General features: G+C 40.2%; 1 pseudogene; it reads left to right on the plus strand.

The window, feature by feature from the left end:
- The first annotated feature begins 3,261 nt into the window (after nucleotides 1–3,261).
- On the plus strand, nucleotides 3,262–20,465 carry LOC148032309 (3-isopropylmalate dehydratase large subunit, chloroplastic-like; annotated as a pseudogene).
- The last annotated feature ends 1,982 nt before the right edge of the window (nucleotides 20,466–22,447 follow it).

The following is a 22,447-nucleotide window of genomic DNA, read 5'->3' on the forward strand; positions in this document are numbered from 1 at the left end:
CAGGTAGCGGAAGTATTCCGGCCGTACTTCCCACTTATAAGCGACCTGAATTAGGGTTTTATCTATTGGTCATTTCCTAACGGCAACTAGCATCAACCCGAGTGAACTACTTTACGCAGAAACGCCAGGTTCGAAGCGGATTCACGCTGCAATTGGTTTAAGGAGAATGGGAAACGAGAGGGATGCGAAGCTCAACCTCTCTGCCATAAGGCATAGTCCCATTCCGTTCCCCTAAAACAGCGTAAATCAGGATCCTTTATAACTTAGATTCTAGGTCAGCGCCCTTTTTATGTTCGTATCCTTTGAAACGATCTTCTCACTGTCCATCATGATTGAGAAAAGTTCCCGGCCAACTGGGACCACCCATCCGTAGGACGGGACCCATGGCCACATCCACCGCACTTTCCTCAGGTTGTTTTAGTTACCTAATTACCTACCACATTTAGTTGGACATGTATCAATCAGCTTCCTTAATTTGCCCGTTAGGCACTGGCAATGTCAAACAAGTTCCTTTTCAACAGGTTATCGTATTTATCTTTGAAATACATAAAGTCCAACCCGTAGGCTTATCCATAATCCACCTGAAGGCTATCTAGTAATCCACAAGGATTACTAATCCAAGATTCCGCCCGTAGACTAGTATGCAGGCCTCGAGATCTAATCCCGAGTCACATTGACCTCTTGTGCAGGGCCCCGAAGGTGAGGGATTTACGGCCAGAGCCCTCCCTGGCACCCAAGCGTCCTCCTGCTCCAAGTAGCGTTCAACGGAGAGACCTCTCGCGGCATGTTTGGTCCACCTTCCTGGTGCGATTAATAACCCCCTTGGTTAGGGTCAGGCAGGCAGTCAGGGGTAACTGAAGCTGCCTCTCCCTTCAGGCCTTCAACCTGAAGCAGTAGATATCCATTTATCCTTTAATTCTTTGAGCAAACAAAGCAAAACAGTGCTCTTAAAATTGTTACAAGCACAAACAATTCCATTGGTCATTATTTCTGGGGCCAACTTCTAAGGAGTGAATCCTTCTTTCCGAATGCATCCAGCACTCGATCCGGGATCAATTGCGACTTGGCAAGATCCCCTATATCTTGGGTTAGGGCCATACCCTATTAACTTGACTTAATCAATACCTTAAGTTCTATTAGTAGTAAATATGTTATTTCAAACTATTGATTGGTCCTTTGCTTCCAAGCAAAAATCTAGTCTCCGTATCTTGGTCTCTTCACCCAAGAAAGATACTATATTAGGACGATTATTCATCCTCTGCAAGATAACTTGCGTAAGAATCTTCCAACCTCATTCTAAGGAATTGGCCATTCCCTTGTGATCTAATTACAAGATCATGCGACTCTGCAGCTTGTTGCACAAGTGTCGTAACAAACTATGGGACTATTCTATCCATCAATGGTGCCTTCTAATCATGGTATCATGATTAGATATAACAATCCGTTCCTGATTGCATTAGGCCGACATTGTCGGTCCTAGGGTTCCGAGTTTCATTATTTTAGTGAGAGATTCTTAGGAAAAACCCTAGATCTTTTCTCGCAAGTATGTCCTACTATCCCTACATTCTGTGAATGTGGGCAAGTATTTAGGGTATAGGAGTTTCAATTTTGGCAATACGAGTGACTTGGTAAATGTCTTCAACGTGCTAACCCTAGTCAGTTCTTTGGGATACATTGCATTGAATTAACCCTTTCTAAACGAGTACTTCGCCGTTTAAGGTGTTTAGGTTTAAACCAATTTAACTTGTCTATTCTTGAAGATAATTACACTATCATTTTCATCACCACATGATTCATTGTCTACGTGTAAGTTGATTTACAACCCCTAACTTTTCAGTTTAAGGTCAAAGCATAGTTTTAGTTATAGCCTAATTCCAATTGATAATCCTATAACATGCAAACAAGATTCATGCTTAAAACATGCAGCCTTTTTCTACTTTTTTTCCGAATGAATTTGTCGTATGCTGAACTTACACACCCTTATGTTCATTTAAGTTTTTAGGCCACTTGCCTAGAGTTAAATCTTCTTCATGCAACCCTAGCAATTTCCTACGGTTGCTAGCAAATTTCTTTAGGAATCATTTCAAAAAAGATGCTCAATAATGCAATATGGGGTTTAATTCTTCCATGCTTAATCGACGTGTACTATCATAATTCCGTTTTGTAAAAATGGACATTGATCTAATTTCAATTCATTGCAATGCATAAAAACTACTTGCTAGAAATGCATAGCAATTTTCTGCTCACTTTATTTTTTTCATTTTATTGAAAATACTAATGACCGAATTCTTTCATCGTGAGCTATTTCTTTTAAATTAGTCAAAGTATTTAAAACGAAAGATGCATCGTATCTCCAAAATGATCCATGCACGATTGGATTATAACGACGTAAATAAAAAATTAGAAAAAACCTGGACTTGTGGTGAAATGTCCACATGGATGTTAGGAGACAATCCTCCTGCGGTTGCGCCTTGTGCTTTCTTAGGAGCCATCGCGAATGCGGCCTTTCCGTCTTGGATGTGGCTTTACGAAACTCCCTTTGTAATTCCACCGTCCTTTATGATTTTTTTTTCCCCTTCCTTTCGTAGAAGCTTCGGTGTAAATTGTATACACGGAAAGGGATTTAGCACTCGGGCTAATTGAGAGATTGAAGGAAATCCAAGGGAAAAAGATTAATGAGCCTTTTTAAAGGCCTCGGATAGGACCCATGGGAAAGGGGGTACTAACTGGACTTTTAACGGATTGAAAAAGGGGCCAAAGGGTATAAAAGTCCTTAAAAAAAGATATTTCCATGGAGGGGGGGAAAGAAACCCATGGAAAGGGTTTAAATCCTGGGGAAGGGGGGGTAGGAATACCTTTTGAGAGTAAGGCTTATTAAGCCACGGGAAGGGGGCTTTTCTTGAATCACGAGGGGGGGGTAGTCTTAGGATGCACTATGTGAGCAAAACGGGAAAAAAGGGGGGGGGGGGGGGAGGAAGGGGTGTATAAGCCCTTAAAAAAAGGGGATTTTATGTGGGGGGGAAAAGGGAGTATGAGGACCCCAATAGGGCTTTGGATTCCCGGGGGGGTTTACCAAGCCTACATGGACAAGGCCTAAGAGGAAGCCCACAAGGAGGAATGGGGGGTGTAATGTGAAAGGGGGCTTAGGAGGCCCACCCTTGGAAGCTTCCAAGAAGCTTCTAAAGCTTCTGGAAGATTGCAGAAGCCCACGTGGAAGGAGGCCAATTGGGATTCGATTGGCAGTGGCGGCGTGCAATTTCGATGGCGTCCTGGCGAACAGCAGTGGCAGATAGTGACGTGGTGGGTGGCAGGCAGGGCTGGATTGCAGCGGCAGGTGGCGACGTGATGGCGGGGACCTGCGGCAGATGGCAGCGACCTCCTCTATCTCTCGACAGCAGCTTAGTGTCTCCACTCCTCTCTCCCTCCCCAAAGCTCACATAGCCATGGGTTTTACAGGGAGAGGGAGAGGTACCTCCCTCCCTCCACGCTCCAACATGCATGCCCTTGCCCTCTTGCGAGCTCCAGCAAGGAGCTTAGTTGGCCTTGCTATTCCCTTCTCCTCCAGCATGACAGTCAGCTGGAGGGGAGAGGGATGATTAAAAAACTTTTCCCTTATTCCCCCCCATAAAGAATGCGTGTTTTCCTTTCGAAAATTGGGAATGTTACAATAGGTCCCCCTATTTGTTTTGTTGAGCTACCTGTGGCTTGATGATGCATGATGGAATTATTATACAACTTGATGATGCATGATGGAATTATTATACAACTGGCAAGAGGTTGACAAACTATTGAAGCTTCAAATGAGAAACATATACCTTAGTTATTTACATATCAGTAGAAACATGCAAAAAATTGACTGTTGAAGACATTGGATGGAGATCGAGGGGCAACTATACCAATAGAATTTCCGAGTTCTCATGTCCTTTCTTCCTAGAATATTAAAGTAGATCCAAGCGCACATAATCTACCTTCAATAAACACGAGTACCTTTTAGGTTTCCATTAGTACATGAAATTCTATGGGATCTATTTTAGCTCCTAACACTATAATATTGAAGTGATTGAGGTACGCTTTAGAAACCACATAGGCACAAGTCGTCAAAAAGCTCACATGCTATAACTAGAATCACACTCTGTATTTTTGAGATGTAAATGTTACCTGCTTAAATGTGGCATGCATTCTAGTTCCAAGCATTATAAGTATAACATATTGATGCTAATTGTGTGCAAACACAAAGAAAGTTGTAGCTCTGGTTAAAAGAAATCTGCTTCAAGCTTAAGCCAAAGGGTGATGTCCGATTGTATATCAGGTGTCTCCAACCCTAGGATTTGTCCTAGATGGCTATTTGTAGGCCAAAGATTTGATTCTCTAGGTAGACTTGATGTAGTTTAAATATGTTTGTTGGGCACCATGATATTGCAAGAGACAATTCATTAGTTGAACCGATACACATATAACTATTGTTGTGTGCTCATTACAGTACCTTCTTTATATTGCTGCTCAATTCATCTTGATCTTGAATTTCTAACAGATAATTGGAGAGATGATGGTGTCAAGGGCTACATATAAGGCTATGGAGTTTGTTGGTTCTATTGTTGAGAGCATGACGATGTATTACTCGGTGCTTTTGAGGAACATAATCTTTTTGAGAGCACATGGATGAACATTTTTGTTCTTTTCCTCCATTGTTTTTGTGCAGATGGAAGATCATATGATTCTGTCATATGATTGTAGAAGTTGGAGGAAAAATTGGTGTCATCTCATCCTTGATGTTACAAGGAAAAGCTACCGAACCTTTCGAGCGAGTATTTATAGATGAGTTTGCCAGGTGTGGACATGGGGGCTAAGTTATTTGACTTTCAGATACGGGTGATTGGTTTGCTTAGCAACTCATGTACTTCACTATAATTGTGCTCGTCCTTGTTTCTAGGTTTGCTATTGAATACAGATTTGATGTCTCTAAATTGGAGCTTGTTGTTGTAAAGGTATCTGACTAGAACCTCTAGAGATGGTGTGTGGACTACATGAAGAAGCTAATGCCTATGATCAATGTATAATTTTTATGGAACTTGGGAAATAGTCAAATTTGTGTTTAGCTTAATGAGACAGGCTTGAAAATAGTTCTATTAGGATTAAGCAAAACTTACCAAGTAACATAATATATGTGAGTTTAGGAATCTCCCAATTCCCATTTTTTTGAATACTAAAGAGGTGGCACATGGATAACATGCCCATAAGTTTCTAAAAACCATCTGATGTGAAGTATCATTGAAAAGTGCTTGAAAAATGGAATATATTGAGCTATAAAGCGCTCGGTTTGGAGTTATAGCGTTCAAGTTATGAAAAATCCAAAGATTTGTTCACGTGTCCCAAACTTATGGGAAATTCCCATATTCCCCAATATGGTGTTAATTCACTTCTAAAATTTTGTAGCCACATTCTCTAGACAACTGTAACCTTGCAAGAGAACGTACCAATGTGAAGATTGACAGGGTGTACATCGGTTCATGCATTGGTGGGAAAATCAAGGATTTTATTTCTGCAACCAAGCTGTTACACACTTTTGTATGTCTCTTCATTCTATTGTCTTAAATCAATAAGGCTTCTAGCAGAGCAGGTTGCATCGAAAGGTTCTCGTGTAAAATGTTTTTCAAGGTTCTATCATCTACCAAATTGGCTTGCTTGTATATCTCTAACCTCTTTGATGGTTTTTAAAATTAGGGCTAGAAGGTGAATGTGCCAAATTTTATCGTTCATACTTCACAGAAGAAACATGCTAGTCTCTCACCATTTTCTAGGAATTTTTTTTACTGTTTGTTGTTGTTGTGAACACCCTCAAGTTGTTCTTAGTGGAGAAAAATTGGCAAATATATTATCTACTTAAAATATGTTTATATAGACAATGCTAGTCATGTAACACTATTTTTGGTTTCTTGCAATACGCTCCAGTAGTATTGAGTCAAGATGAATAGGCAAAAAAATCATTGTAGCTTATTAAAAGATGTTGATTGTAACATGTCCACCTGTTCCCTTCCAGGACATGTCTTAGCAATCCATCAGAAAGGAGGTCTAGAAGCTCCGCCGCCTGGCACTCCCATGGAATGTCACGAGGTTTGCGATCTAGGACTTTCCGCGTCTGCCACGTAGCGGAAGCATTCTGGCCATTTCCACTTAGGACCGACCTGAATTAGGGTTTCCCCTAATGGTCATTTCCTAAATGGAAACTAGCGTTGAACCCTGAGTGAACTACTTTACACAGAATCGCTAGGGCCGAAGCGGATTCATGCTGCACTTGGTTCAAGGAGAATGGGAAACGAGAGGGATGCAAGGCTCGACCTCTCTGCCATAAGGCATAGTACCATTCTGTTCCCCTAAAATAGCATAAACCGGGACTATTGTAACCTAGACTCTAGGTCAGCACCCTTGTTATTCATTCCCTCTGAGAAGATCCCCTTGCTGTCCATTATGATTGAGAAAAGTTCTCGGCCAACCGAGACCACCCATTTGTAGGACGGACCCATGGCCACATCCACCGCACTTTCCTTAGGTTGTTTTAGTTGTCTAATTACCTACCACATTTAGTTGGACATGCATCAAGCAGCTTCCTTAATTAGCCCGTTAGGCACCGGTTCCTTCACGTAATCTTAGCACTTGACATAGAAAAGCAATGTCAAACAAGTTCCTTTCCAATCGGTTATCATATTTATCTTTGGAATACATTTATAAAGTCCTGCCCGCAGGCTTATCCATAATCCGCCCGAAGGCTATCCAGCAATCCACAAGGATTACTAATCCAAGATTCCGCCCGTAGATTAGTATGCGGGCCTCGTGATCCAATCCCGAGTCACGTTGGCCTCTTGAGCAGGGCCTGGAAGGCGAGGGATTTATGGCTAGAGCCCCCCTGGCACCCAAGCGTCCTCCTACTCCAAGTAGCGCTCAACAGAGAGATCTCTCGCGGCGGATTCGGTCCACCTTACCGGTGCGGCTAACAACCCCCTTGGTTAGGGTCAGGGGCAGAGAGTCGGGGGTAACTGAGGCTGCCTCTCCCTTCACGCCTTCAGCCTGAAGCATTAGATATCTTTTCATCCTTTAGTTCATTGAGAAAACAAAGCAAACAGTGCTCTTTAAGCTGATACAAGCACTATCATTTTTAGTGGTCATTATTTGGCCAATTACTAAGGAGTGAATCCTTCTCTCTGAATGCATCCAACATTCGATCCGGGATCAATTGCGACTCGGTAAGATTCCCAAGGGTTTGTTTGTTAACCCTTATGTCCTTGGGTTAGGGCCGTACCCTATTAACCCAACTTAACCAATACCTTAAGTTCTATTAACAGTAAATATGTTGCTCCAAATTATTGATTGGTCCTTTGCTTCCAAGCAAACATCTAACCCCCTTATCTTGGTCACTTTTCCCAAGAAAGGTGCTTTATCAGGACGACTACTCATCCTCTTGCAAGATAAACTTGCGCAAGAATCTGCCAATCTCATTCTGAGGAATTGGCCATTCTCTTGTGATCAAACCACAAGATCATGCGACGTTGCAACTTGTTGCACAAGTGTCGCATCTAATCCATGGGACTATTTTACCCATTGAACGGCGTCTTCTAATCATGGAATCATGATTAGATAGGAAACAGGGTTTAGGGCATCTTCATATCCAATCCATTTCCGATTGCACTAGGCCGACATCGTCGGTACTAGGGTTCCAACTCAATCCGAGTTTCATCTTTTTTAACGAGCGATCCTTAGGGTAGAAACCCTAGATCGTTTCTTGCAAGTACGTCTTATTGTCCCTACATTCCGTGAATGTGGGTAGGACTTTAGGGTATGAGAGTTTTGACTTGGCAATAAGTGTGTTTAGGCCAAGTCCTTAGTGTGTTAAACCCTAGCTAGCACTTGGAGTATATTGTATCGATTTAACCATCCTAAGTGAATCCTTTACGGTCTAGGTGTTTTTGGTAAACAAATTTACTTGTCCTATGATAAGAACGAACTATTCCTAAAGATATTGTCTTGATCGAAGAGGGGAAAAACTAGTAGTATTACGTCATAATTCATGTAAGCATGCGATTCATTTCCTCTAGATTCGCAATCCCTAACTTTTCTTGTTAAGACCAAGCACATGTTAAAATTCACATAGCTTCCATTGGTCCTACCAGGACATGCATTCACGACTCATGCTACTAAGTTTTTAAGGTTTTATGTTAAACAAACCATGCAACCTTTCCCTAACTACGTTTCTGAATGAATTTATTCATACGACCAATGGGCATTATGCAACCTTTCCTAATTACAACGTAGTTTAAATGATATTTATGACAATTGACTAGAGTTAACCTATTTCATGCAGCCCTAGAATCATTTCCATGCCTTGCAATTTCCTATGGTTGTTAGCAACTTTCTTAATGAATCATTACGGAGAAAGATTTGTCTAATAATGCGACATGCGATTTAATCATTCCATGCACAATCGAAGGTGTACTACAATAATCTCGACTTTGTAATGATAGTTATTAGTTGATTTAAATTCGTTACTTTACAATGCACAAAAACAACTTGCTACGAATGCATAGATATCTTATGTTCTTTTTCGTTCATTCCAATACAAATGACCGATCTTCAATCGCGAGTTACTTCCTTTAAAATAGCCAAAGTATTTTAATCGCAAAAGTGCATCCTAATTCATGAATTAACCATGCATAATTGTAATACTTTGACGTAAATTAAAAATAGGAAGAAAAACCTGGACTTGTGGGTTCGGTGAAATGTCCACATGAATATTAGGAGATGATCCTCCTGCGGTTGCGCCTTGTGCCTTTTTAGGGGCCATCATGAATTTGACCTTCTTGCCTTGGCCACAGTCTTATGATCTTGGCCCGTCTCCCTCGTACGCGCAAATCCCTTTGAGGTATGGCACCTTGATAGAAGTACTGATTTGCAAAATTTGGCTTTGGAAGGCCTTAGGGTTCGGAGCTTGGGCCTTCTTCTTTCGGAAAAGAGGGATTTGTGAGAGGGTTCTTGCGAAAGCCTTACGGAAATGGAGGCTTGAGAGATTCTTTTCCTTGAAATTCCAGCTAGGAATGGTTTTATGGGCTTTGCGGAAATGGGGACTTATGAACTTCTCCTTGCTTTCAAATAAGTTCCGAGGATAAAGATATTTAGTGTGGGGGGAAAAATTAGAGATGGGTTTATGGGGAATTTTATAGGAAAGCCTTATAGGCTTCCTCTTCGAAGCTCAGGGGAAGAAATTTTGTCTTTTGGAGGGTTCAATAGGAAGGGACCTTTAAACCCGACAAGGGATTGGGCTTGAGATGGATGCAATGGAGAAGGGCTTTAAATCCTGGGTTACAATGGACTTAATAGGGTCTCCACGGGTAGGTTTTTACAACCGACGTAAAATGGCTTTTGGGGGATGCAAGGGGAAAGGGGGCTTAAATCCCGCCGGGGGGGGGGGGGGGGGGGGGGGGTAAAGACCGCTTGTGTAGGATCCAATGGGAAGGGGGCTTATGGAAGCCCCCTTAGAAACTTCTAAGAAGCTTCGAAGAGCTTCTGGGTGTGTGCAGACCACGTGGAAATAGGGGGATTAATGATAATGTCGTGGAAAGCGTGGGGAAAATGGTGGTACTGACGTCGTGGGGGGAATTCCCTTGTCAGGGAATGGTGGCATTGGCCGCTCTGGTGGATCCAGCGGCAGCTCTTAAGCCATAGGCGGCGGCGTTCTAAATGACGACTCCCTCTGGCACGGTGGCTCCACGAACTACAGGAGCTTCTTCCTCCCCCACGCAACACAACGACAGCTTCAATACCTCCCTCCACAGTCTGGTGCCGTCCTCCTTCTCTCCCGCTTACCTTACCCCCTTCCCCAAAAGGGGGTTTTTATAGTCTAGGGGAGAGGGGACCTCCCCCCCATGTGGCCTATTGCATGGCCCTCTTCCCCCACGACCTCAAGCAACACTGCTGACCCATCCCCGCCACACTCCCTCTCCTCCAGCATGGCATTTGGCTAGGGGGAGAAGGAATATAAAATAAGAATTTGAATTTTTATCCCCACATTATCCTCTTAACCTCCTCCCAAGAGGATGTTCACCTGCAGTTATGCGGGTTTTTAAACCTCGGTCCCGTTTTGCCAGTGGAGAGTCATGATATCTCACGTACAGTTTAAAGATTGCACCGTCGGTAACTCCAATGCCAGAATTGACCTTTGCATGAGTTTCACGTGGGTTGTGGAAAGTCAGACTAGTAATGTTTTTTTAATGGAAATATTACATTGACCTAGACAATGCTAGTCATGTAGCAAATTTTATGGTGTATGGAGTTGGGGTCACATTTGTATTCAGAAGAACCCCAGTCCTTATTAAATGTCACCCAAAATTTTTGACATGCTGCTATGGTGTTAAATGTGGCCTTGTCATTGTGATGTGTTTTCATAGAGTAATGCACTTCTGTCTAAATAGCATGCCCCAATGCCCATAGTTCTAGTAGAAGCTTTTACTAATTTAAAGCATGCAAGTAAAGAACTTTTTTGTGCCGTCTGCAATGAAATGATACTTTGCCACATCCAAGAAAATACAAGAAAGCTAACAAGAAATACTTCCAAGAAATGCTAGAAACAAACCATAGCTTGCCATTCATATTCAATGAGAAGAAGAAATACAAATGTTGAAGCCATGGTTGCTTGTTGAGAAAACTATGATGATGGCTGCTGCAAGGTACACACCCTTTGCAATGGTGGGGAAGGAAGAAACCTTCTAGCTCCAAGAAGTGGAGTTTCAAGAAATGAATTGAAAAGATGTGTTACATTGGCACTCTCTTGCCTTTTATACTCTAGCCTAAAATAGACTAATTGGCCTAATTAAAGTAGCATGAAAATTGCTTTATTACAATCCATCCCTGCCCAAAAGTTTTGTCCTCAAAACTTTGAAAACTGAAATGACAAGTCGATGGTAAATGTAAAGGAACGAGAGACCAATGTTGAATTTCCTTGTTGAAGTTGTCCTTTGAAGAAAGATACTCTTCCATGAAAATGATCTTGAAAATAAACTCAAAACAGTGAAAATCTAGAATGCTGTCCGGAACAGGGTAGTGATAGTAAATGACCCATAAATTTGGATAGAAATGTCAGAGTGACGCATGTGAGGTATAGAAATGAAGTTTACTTCATAAGGTATCCATCCATGTCATCAAAATCCAATTTTGATGTCGATAGGTCAATTATTCTCATGACAGAAATTTATAACAGCAAGTTGTCCACTGTGTAATGAGCTAAGTATCTTCTTGAAGAAGCCATGGATATTGATCCAAATATGAGGCATGCTACCAATATGATTCTTCCATAGGCAATAACAGCAAGTTGTCCACTATGTAATGAGCTAAGTATCTTCTTGAAGAAGCCATGGATATTGATCCAAATATGAAGCATGCTGCCAAGATGATTCTTCCATAGGCAATCCTTTCCATTTGACAAGATATTCCATAACAATACAGTTCCTTATAACCTTCTCCCTCTTGCCAATAATCCTTTTGGGCTCATAGATGATTAAGCCATCTTCATCAAGAGGAGGTAGTTCTTCAAGAACTTGTATGTCAGGGCCAATATACTTCTTAAGTTGAGACACATGAAAAACATTATGAATGCATGTGGATGAAGGCAAATCAAGTTGGTAAGCAAGATCTCCAACTTTTCTTGTGATTTGATATGGACCATAATAGCGATGAGCAAGCTCATTATGTCCGCCCTTGAGAGAAGCATAACGAGACTTAGGTACTTTCAAAAATACCATTCTCCTTCTTCAAAATCCACATGCCTTCTCTTATAAATATCGGCATATGATTTCATTGTCTCTTGTGCCTTCCTAATGTTTTCTTTGCATTGCTTCATTAAGGCTTCCATATTTTCCAACTCTTCTAGCAAGAGGATTCACTTCATCATGAAACAATGCTGAAGGTACTTGGACTTTGTATCCATAAAATGCCTCCAATGGTGACATACCAATACTCATATGATGAGTACTATTATAACAAAACTCCGCAAGATGAATCCAATGATCCCATGCATTCTGCTTATCATGGCAAAAATGTCTCAAATAGACCTCTAACCATTTATTGACCCTTTCAATTTGGCCATCTGTTTATGGATGATAGGCAGTACTTGGAGTTAATTTGGTACCCATGGAAGTAAAGAGACTTTTCCAAAAATTTCCCATGAACATGGAATCCCTGTCAGAAACAATCTTCATAGGTAATCCATGGAGTCTGAAAATTCCTTCCATGAATTGATCTGCCACCTGTTTGGCTGAATATTGGACTTTGGTAGCTACGAATTGGGCTGATTTGGTAAGACGATCAACCACAACAAAAATGTTATTCCATCCCTGCTTAGTGGTAGGAAGTCCTGTAATGAAATCCATACTGATATCAGTCCATTTACCATGAGGAATAGGCAAAGGCTGAAGTAAACCACTAGGCAATAAATTGGAATCTTTATTCTGCTGGCATGGTAAGCACTGCATGACATACTCCTTGACATCTAATAAAAACATTTGTGGATCTTATCAAAGGTTTTAAACAAGCCAATATGTCCTGCCAAAGGAGAAGAATGCATCTCCTACAAAATACGTGGCCTAAATGATGACTGAGGGGTCAAATAGACTCTTCCTTTGAACCAAAGAAGTCCATTTTGCCACTTGAAATTGGGAAATTCAGATTCATTGTCTTGCTGTAATTTCTTCATAATATTGTTAGTGTGTTCGTCGAAACGATATTCTTCTTGAATGTCCTGAATTCAATCTTTATGTATGGTAGAGATAGTAGAAACGGTACATGCCCACATCCTGGATAAGGCATCAGCCACTACATTATCCTTGCCTGCCATATAGGATATCTCAAAATCATATCCTTGAAGAGTAGCTAACCATCGTCTTTGTTTGGGAGAGAGATTTGGCTGAGAAAGAAAATACTTCAACACTCGATGGTCACTCTTAACCTTAAAATGGCTGCCATATATGTAATGATGCCACTTCTTAATAGCATGAAGAATGGCTAACATTTCCTACTCATAGACATGGAGTTCCCTTTCTTTATCATTTAACTTCCTGCTTTCATAAGCAATAACACCATGATCTTGGCATAAAACTGCCCCAATTCCTCTGCCACTAGCATCTGCATAGATGGTAAATTCCTTGGAAAAGTCTGGACACACTAAGATAGGTGCTGAAATAAGAAGACTTTTCAGCTCATTAAAGCTCATAGTGGCTGTAGCATCCCAAAAGTAAGCTTCTTTCTTCAATCTATCAATAAGAGGAGCTGCTACATGGGCATAATTCTTGATGAATCTCCTATAGAAGGAAGATAATCCAAGAAATCCTCTCAATGAAGTAGAATTTTGTGGTATGGGCCAATCTTTGATGCACTGTACTTTCTTTGGATCAACCATGATTCCTTTCTCACCAACTATATGACCCAAATATTCCACTTCATCAGCCATAAAAGTACACTTGCTTTCCTTTGCAAAAATCTTGTGTCTTCTCAACGTAAGGAGAACTTCTCTGACATGTTCCTCTCTATTCTTGCTATAGATGAGAATATCATCAAAGAATACCAAGACTGATTTATACAAGAATGGATGCAAAATCTTGTTCATAAGTGCTTGGAAGGTTGCAGGTGCATTGGAAATTCCGAATGGCATGACTAGGAAGTAGTAGAGACCTCTTTCTGTCCTAAAAGCTGTATTGTACTCATCCCCTGCTTTCATTCTTATTTGATGCTACCCTGATCTTAAGTTGATCTTGGTGAAAACCTTTGCATCCTTGAGTTCATCTAGCAAATCATCTATGCAGGGAATTGGGTACCTATTCTTCACAGTGCTCTTATTTAGATCTCTATAGTCAATACACATCCTAAATGACCCATCTTTCTTCTTGACAAGTAGTACAGGAGAAGCAAAAGGTGACTAACTAGGCTGAATAAATCCCATTTCCAGCAAGTCTTTAACCTGTTTCTCTACTTCTTCTCTCTCACACTTCGATAATCTGTAAGGAGGTTTATTGATGGGTTTAGTGTCAGGCATTAAATCAATAGGATGATCCACTTCTCGCTGAGGAGGCAACGATGTAGGTGGCGGAAATATGTCCTTAAACTCTTCCAAAAGTTTACATAGACATGGATCTTGCTCCTTAGGTGAAGTAGATTGCTGATTTTCATCTGCCTTTGATAGAAGAAGTGTGAAAATGCAAGACATAGCATTGATTTCCCTCTTCATCTTCTTCTTACTGATTATTTCCACTTGTTTCCTCTCAATGCCATTAAGCTTTACTTGTTGCCCATTCCAAGTAAACTCCATAAACATCTGATTAAGATCCAAGGAAAATTTTCCAAGTTGTTTAAGCCAATCGCAGCCAGTGATGATGTCAATAGGACCCATATCTAGGATAATCAAGTCTATCATAATAGTGCAAGACTGTGATAGTTTGTTGGCATATCTCTTTACTCAAATATTGAGCTCCATTTGCCACTTGTACCTTCAATAGGGAATCCATTTCTTGTGGTAATAACTTCAGCTCATACAATGACTAAGCATTGACAAAACTATGTGTGCTGCCCGTATCAATGAGAATATGAGCAACCTTTGAATTTATAGTACCTTTGAGCCGAAGTGTATTTTCACCCTTACAACCCATCCATGCATCCTGAGATACGGAACATAACATGGGTTGACAAGAAACCATAGAACCACCTGGATCATAGGGAAAGCTATTGACCGGCTCTAAATCCTCCTGCACATCTTGGTCCTCTTGATCATGCATGTCTTCATATGTGGGGGCTGCATCCACTTGCAAAAAAGCATCTTCATTTGCTTCTTCATCCTCAAATTCTTCTATATTCAACATGTTTGACTTTGCTATATATCCCTTGCACTTCTGTTTATGTTCAGGAGACCACTTCTCTCCACACTTGTAACATAGGCCCTTGGTTTTGTCATTGGGAAGTGCTTTATTGTTGTTGGCAATGGGATATGGTTTGGCTGCAACTTCAATTCTCTTGAAATCCCCTTTTGAATCAGCATTACTCCTAAAATTAGTGCGCTGCCTTGAAGCATTAGCTGTAGGATATATAGGCACCCTGCTGGAATTATTTGAGAATCTATTTTCAGCTCTATTTCCTTCTCTTTGTTGGTTGAACTGCTATCCAAATCTCATGGGTTGATTTGCTTGATAATGTGTCCTTGTTTTGGGTTGAAATGCAGTCAACTCTCTTCTATACTTTTGGCTATACCTTTCAGCATATTGTATGGCTGCATGTACACTAGTTGGTTTGGCTGCTCTAACTTCAACTGAAAGGTTAGGATCAAGACCAAAGATGTACTTATTTAACTTGGCTGCATCGGAGATACCTTTGACATACATGGAAAGATTTAAGAATTAGCTGGAGTAATCCCTTACGGAAGATCCCCTTTGCCTAAGATCATACTATCTTCGTTCAAGTCTTTCCTTTTCCATGGGTGACACAAATACTTGAGTCATGGTTGATTTAAACTCATCCCAAGATTGAAAATTTTCCCCTATCTTGCACATGTATCTCCACCAAGTATATGCATACCCTTTTAGGTGTAGGGCTGCATAACAAATCTTTGCTTGTTCATTGTAAGGGTAAAGAGTGAAGTCCATTTCCAATTTATTGATCCACTTCTCAAGCTCGGTCGGTGAAGGGTTATCTCCTTTGAAATTTGTTATATTGATCTTATCCTTGTATTCTTTATCATAGTGATATTGCTGCCCACCATGATTGTTGAAGCCAAAAGATTGTTGTCTATGAAAAGAGTCACTCCTTGGTTGATGCCCATGATTTTTAGTATATGATTGTTGCCCATTGCGATGGTTTCGATGAGATTGATGGCCAAGCAATGAATTTCCAGGTGATTGGGTATGATTAGAAACATTATGTGGCATTCTATCCTCATGAACATTAACATGTTGAAAACTGTCATGAGCATTAACATGCTGAAAACTGTTCCCATGTACATGCTATCCATGATCTTCTCTCACATTAGGTTATCTTACATTAGGAGTTTGAGCATGATGAGTATCAAACTCTTTATAAAAGGGGTGACATCCATGAATAAACTCTTCTTCATCTTCATGTAGTGAATGACCTTGCTGTTAGGCCTGCCTCTATTCCATGAGTTAGCACCTGGCTGAGCGGTTTCATTGACTCTAGAAGGACCACCATGTTCATAAGTTGATGGTATATTTTGATGAGTTGTAGTAGATCTCACATTCCCATGAATAAGTGGCACTTCTTCAACATGGGATGGCAGTTTACTTTGGAATCTATCTCCCAAATTGCTGAATATAGTGATCAATTGATCAAACTTGGTATCCACTCTATTACTTTGTTGCTCCATATGAGAAATCATCTTATTAAATTTATCATCCATGGAGTGGTTAAGCTGAAGTAAAACATCATTCATATTGCCAAGTTGCTTAGACATTTGTTGGAAGTCGTTAGAATCACGTGAGATGTTTACTTCATTCCCCTGATCTATGGGGGTTCTTTGGCCATTGCACCTCGTCATTGGTGGTACTAAATTCCCTGAATTCTAGCCTCTGATTTGGGGCTCTATTATTGTCATTTGTCTCAGCATGATACTCCTCCAAACCTTCCTCAATGTGGTCTAACATTTGCTCTTTCTTCTTGTTCCTTGCCATGTTGTAATTTCAGCACTGTCAGTCGAAGATTGGTCTATATCTTGAGCTATTCTTCCCCGATCCAATTTCTTTATAGCTGCAAACGGAGCTTACAATATGTATATATATCAGATTTACTGAAATAAGCACTTTGGAAAAGGTATATAATGGTTCTAGACCAAAATAGTGTCTCTCTGCCTGCCTTGTCAAAGTGCAGTCTACAGTGACCACCTGTCACAAAATGGGCTATAACTTGAGCTCCGCAACTCCAAATGAGAGGTGCTATAGCTAGTATCGAAGAGGACTTTGAGCTCTACGTACTGAGCACAAGAACCCTTATTGCAGAATTAAAATTGCCTTTCCTGTAATAGGTTCTTTATGACTGTCTAGACTAGTTCTGCACCTTGTAAAACCCTGTAGAATCATTGTTTAAGCACTGTTTCATTCCATATGCATATGGACCATAGTAAAAATCATGTGGTCATGGAAGGGAAACCTATAGACTGTAATCACCACCTGGAATCAAATCTGTAGCACCTGTAGACCTATCAAACTGTTCAAAACTGTGACCAAACTGCCTTGTTTTCCCCTGTTTGTACCCAGTGTCTTCAAATCTTTTCCACTCTCATCCTGAGTAGTCTTCCATGGTCCACCACCTGTGGTGAGGGATAAAACGATAGAACAGGCACCTAAATGGGCTCTGAAACTCCGGAAGGTGTGCAAAGTTCCTTTCGGGCCAGGTTGTGTACCCTTACAGAGTCATCAATAGCAAGGGAGGGTCACCTCACTATTGTCTTGCTATCTCATCCAACTTCGACCTTTTTCCTCGGTCGGTATTGAACATGGCAGAGCTAGTATTCTAGCAAACAAGGTATGATATGCAAGACCGAATCAAAACATTGATCCTTTCATGATATGCATGAATTGAAAAAGTATCATGAATGAAAATGGGCTGAGATAGGCTTACCAATAGTATTAGTGACTCACTGCATACTATGCTCACCTTTACAAATTTATTTTGGAAAATTATCAAAGATTGGATCAACACAAACTCATGGGTTAGGGTTAGGTAAATCTCAATCAAAATATGAAGGACTATATGATGAATTTTGAAGTCTTCAATCAATCAAATGTAGTAGATCAATGGGATGATCAAAACTCAATCAATGAATGGCTGAATGACTGAGTAGACACTCAATCAATGCTTGACAATCCAAATTGAAGGCTCATTGTATGAAATTTGATGATTCATTATCAATCAATGCTGAAGGTAAAGTCTATGAAGCAAGTCATTGCTTGATTACTCTCTTAATCTCTCCTTCAACAATAGGAGATGCAGTCATCAAGTGGATTAATGATTGGAGAGATTAAAAGGAGTATTAGAAACACCTCTTTCAATGCTTGAAGAAGAACATGTTGCTTGTCTCAAACCTCATCCATAAAGAGAGATAGCCCATCTTCATAAGTCCTCTAATTGATCAAGAGAGAGTAATACTCCATAATTCCAACAATAACTCCAAGTATAATGCAAGGATGATGCCTTGAGTGAGTCTTCAACTCCAAGAAGCCAAATGAACGGAAGATTCTTTGTAATTGGAGCCTCTTTGACTGAGATTTCCAAGAAATTCTTCAATCCCTGTCATGCTTGAAGTCCAATAGAAGATTGGCCTTCAATATTGAATCCATTGCTTAAAGCCTTCAAAATCTTGAGTGATTGGAGTAGTAGGAAGGTCCCTGAAGTCATTTAAGACCAAAGCCCCATGAAATAGAAGAGAATAGACCAAAAATTTGAAGCCTATAGCTTGCTGCCCTGTTTTGACTCCATAGCCAACTCTCTTTGAAGCTTCAAGTCCAAGAATGCTTCAATGTCGGTCTCTTGAGTGTTGAGGAAGCTCCAGGAAGTAAAATGGAATAAAAGCCCCTTGATCTCTTCAAGAATTTCTAAAAATTTTGAGTGATGTCCTGAAATCAGCCATAGCTAGGGTTTCATGTAAGCTTCAAGACTCCAATGTCATGAAGAAGAAGATGTTTGAGGTCAAGATCTTCAAGATAATGCTCCAAATAGCCATGCCATAGTGCTCAATGCTTGAAGCATCCAATCGATTTGATCACGTGGTAAGAAGACATGCTGAAAACTGGCGCAAAATTGCTGATCACAGACTCCTCTACCAACATGAGCAAATCGATGAAAAGTATACCATATAGGTATTCTATGGCAAGCTTATAACCCAAGGAAGACTCTACCAAGCCGTTTGATGGATAGAAGCCATGGGAGGAAGATATGAGCAAAGATCTCTATGGCAGTTTGTAGGGAAGCTTGAGAGAAAGAGGAAAGAGAAGAAGAATCCCTTGGTTAACAAAAGTAACCTTGTTTACTCCTCCCTAATCCTTGTTTAACTCCAGTTAGTCCAATCTCCCTCCAAAATGACCTATGAATTGACCACGAGTTGTTATTTTCACCATAGAACCTCCAAGAACCTCAAAAATAGTGACGACTTGATGCAGATAGCCATGGCTAGTCATAGTTTGAACTGTGACTAAGCCTGTGACCAAATCTTGTCCTCCCAGCTACCCTGTAACAAGTCTATGACTAAAATTCACCATGAAAATGACCCTTCCCATGGATCAAAATCCATGCTCTGATACCAATGAAATGATACTTTGCCATATCCAAGAAAATACAAGAAAGCTAACAAGAAATGCTTCCAAGAAATGCTAGAAACAAACCATAGCTTGCCATTCATATTCAATGAGAAGAAGAAATACAAATGTTGAAGCCATGGTTGCTTGTTGAGAATACTATGATGATGGCTACTGCAAGGTACACACCCTTTGCAATGGTGGGGAAGGAAGAAACCTTATAGCTCCAAGAAGTGGAGTTTCAAGAAATGAATTGAAAAGATGTGTTACATTCGCACTCTCTTGCCTTTTATACTCTAGCCTAAAATAGACTAATTGGCCTAATTAAAGTAGCATGAAAATTGCTTTATTGCATGCAAGCACTACTATTCACATTTTTTCATGTATATACACAACATGAAACATTCTATTCCTCAAGGGAGAGCTTAAGCATTTGGCTGGTTATAGTGTGTTTATGAATTTGTTATAATGTTTTCACAATGATAGCTTACATGATTCCCCCCCCCCATTAGAAGGTCTGGATTGATGTGTACACTCAGCTAGTTCCTGGTGCTGATGGCAAAAATTGTGCTAAAATATTTGAGGCAATATGTTGCAACACTCCAACTAGTCCATAATGTGCAGCTTGTTTAGGTGGTCCCAGGGACATGTATGCACTTATGAATGATCTCGAGGTTCGAATTGCACTATATGTGGACTTGCATCATCCCATAGCTTAGCAATTTCTCCCACATTAATATATTTTTTTGTGGTGTTATAGGTTTGTGTGTCCACTATAAACAAAAATTTCCCTAACAGAATGGGCCATAAAGAGTCTCAAGTATATCTAGCTTCTCCTTACACGGCCGCAGCTTTTGCTTTGATAGGATTTGTGACAAATCAAAATTTTGAAGTGAGTGTAGTTCTTGCATGTCCTGTTTTCACTTTTTGATTTTTGAACAGGGGAAACTTATGAGTAGGTGCTGCTGTTATACGTAGGATAAATCCGAGAATTTACACAGTGTTGATTTACAACAACAAATAAGATTTACTGCCGAAGTAAGCTATGAGCATCAGTGTTGGGCTATTTATATGCAGTCTGAAAAAGTTATGGCTGATTTTTGTCAGTCAAAAGAGTTGGGTCCTGTATATAGACAATAAAATTTGTGTTTACCAAGGTATTTACAGCAATGACTAAAATTTGCAGGTTGTAGCAAAAAGAATCTAGAGTACAAACAAAATATAAAACAGTTGGCATATTAGCTTTGGACATTCATGAGGATTTGCCAATGTTTATGCCATTTATGGAGATGGATATGGATATAAACGTTAATGTGGTCAAGGGATTGTCTGATGATCAACCAACCAAAGAAGAGGAGGATGCTATGGAGGATATTTTTGTAGGAGAGAAGACCAAGCCATAGGATGATGTGATGATCTATGAAAACTTACCTACTTTGATTCGTCCATATGATCCAGGAGGATGCTGTGATAACCTATGTCAACTTACCTACTTGTCATATTACTGAGATGATTACCCATATGATCCTAGTGGGAACAATGCTATAAGTGGTAAATAAGTTGGCACATGCCGGAGGATGTGCAGGTTTGTAAGGAGCGGATGTCGTGTCGCCATGCGTCCACCACTAAGAACTTGAGGGTAGAGTTTTATTGCCACAAATTTGAACTCATTAGTCAGCAACATTAGGAAATTGTTTTTGGTTGTGTGTGTCTTTTTGTTTGCATTTTGCATGACGCATGAGCATACCTAGATAGGCTAGGCGCAGTTCTTCAGTGCATCCATAATTTTTGTGTGAGAATCACATGATTGGTTGCATAGCATGGATTTGATATTGCATGTCTTCTTTAAATCATAAATGATTGAGCACGAAGTTCTATTTTAAGACATATTTCTATTAGGACACAATGCATGAATCAACGTAGAAAGTGATGACAATGTAAAGCTAACAATTCGACGAGGAAAACAAGAAGCAAGGAATTAAGATGGTGCTCACATATTTGAAACAATCTAAGGGTTCCCACTATGGTGGAGCAGTGTTTATTGGACATTCTATCAGAGCTTCATGTTATATTAATTCTCTTTTCTAAATACTTAAAGAGGATACTATGATATCATATGAACCACATTGAATGCATCAAAGAAGAATATAAATCCTCTTGGAAATTGGAGAATCTTGGTATTCACAAGACCACATAAAATGCTATCATGAGGTATGATGATAATATTCGCAAGGACTTGTATAGAAACATTGTGCTTAGTGGAGGGTAACTGTTGATCCTATGAGCAAGGAGATAACCATAGCTTTCCTTAAGGACCAAGGTTGGAGAGCAATGCTCTGATTGAAGAAATTCAGAAGGGTGTAGTTGAGAGAATATTTAAAAAAACATATCATTATGGAATGGGCCTTCACAAAAGTTTAGAAAATGTAGAAATGCAAGAAGCATGACCTTGAAGGAAAGGACTATGCAAGCAATTCTTTATTGTCCAAGTTTGCAGACTCTCCAATTGTACTACACTTCAAGCCAATGGATTAAGAGGAAATTCCAATTGGAAAATATGAAGAGCTTATACCGAAAACAACAAGCCCTTGTACTACGCTGGATTGGAACAATTCGAGAATCAAATTTGATAAGTAAGAAGATGATTGGTGAATCTTGGGGGACGTCAGGCTTATGTGCAATTACAAACTACAGTGTGATAGTGTGTTGAAGGAATGATATTCAAGAAGAACCATGAGACATCTAAGGAGGTGTTGAGGCTTGTCTAGAAGTAATAAAGGCCATTTACGAAAAGAATTCCAAAGAGTTAGTCGCTTCATCGAAGAAGAAGAATACATGGCATGCACACTAACACTAATGTCTAAAATGGCATTGGCTCTCTAAATCTAAAAGGAAGCCACACTCTAGATTTTTTTACACGGTGTGTGCGTAGCGGCATGACATCCACCCCTTTCTAACCTGCACATCCTCTGGCATGTGCCAAAGTCTTATGGATTTGCAGTGTTAGAAGAAGTATCTTCTGCCATGTCAATGTCTTCATCTTCTGCCTCTTTTTCTTCCTTTATGTCTTCATACTCTTAATTATATTCAAGTTTTCTAGCTCATATGTTGAAATTTCTCTT

Source organism: Lygodium microphyllum, chromosome 8, assembly GCF_053477565.2.
Source record: "Lygodium microphyllum isolate KBCC chromosome 8, Lygodium_microphyllum_v1.1.10, whole genome shotgun sequence".
NCBI lineage: Eukaryota > Viridiplantae > Streptophyta > Polypodiopsida > Schizaeales > Lygodiaceae > Lygodium > Lygodium microphyllum.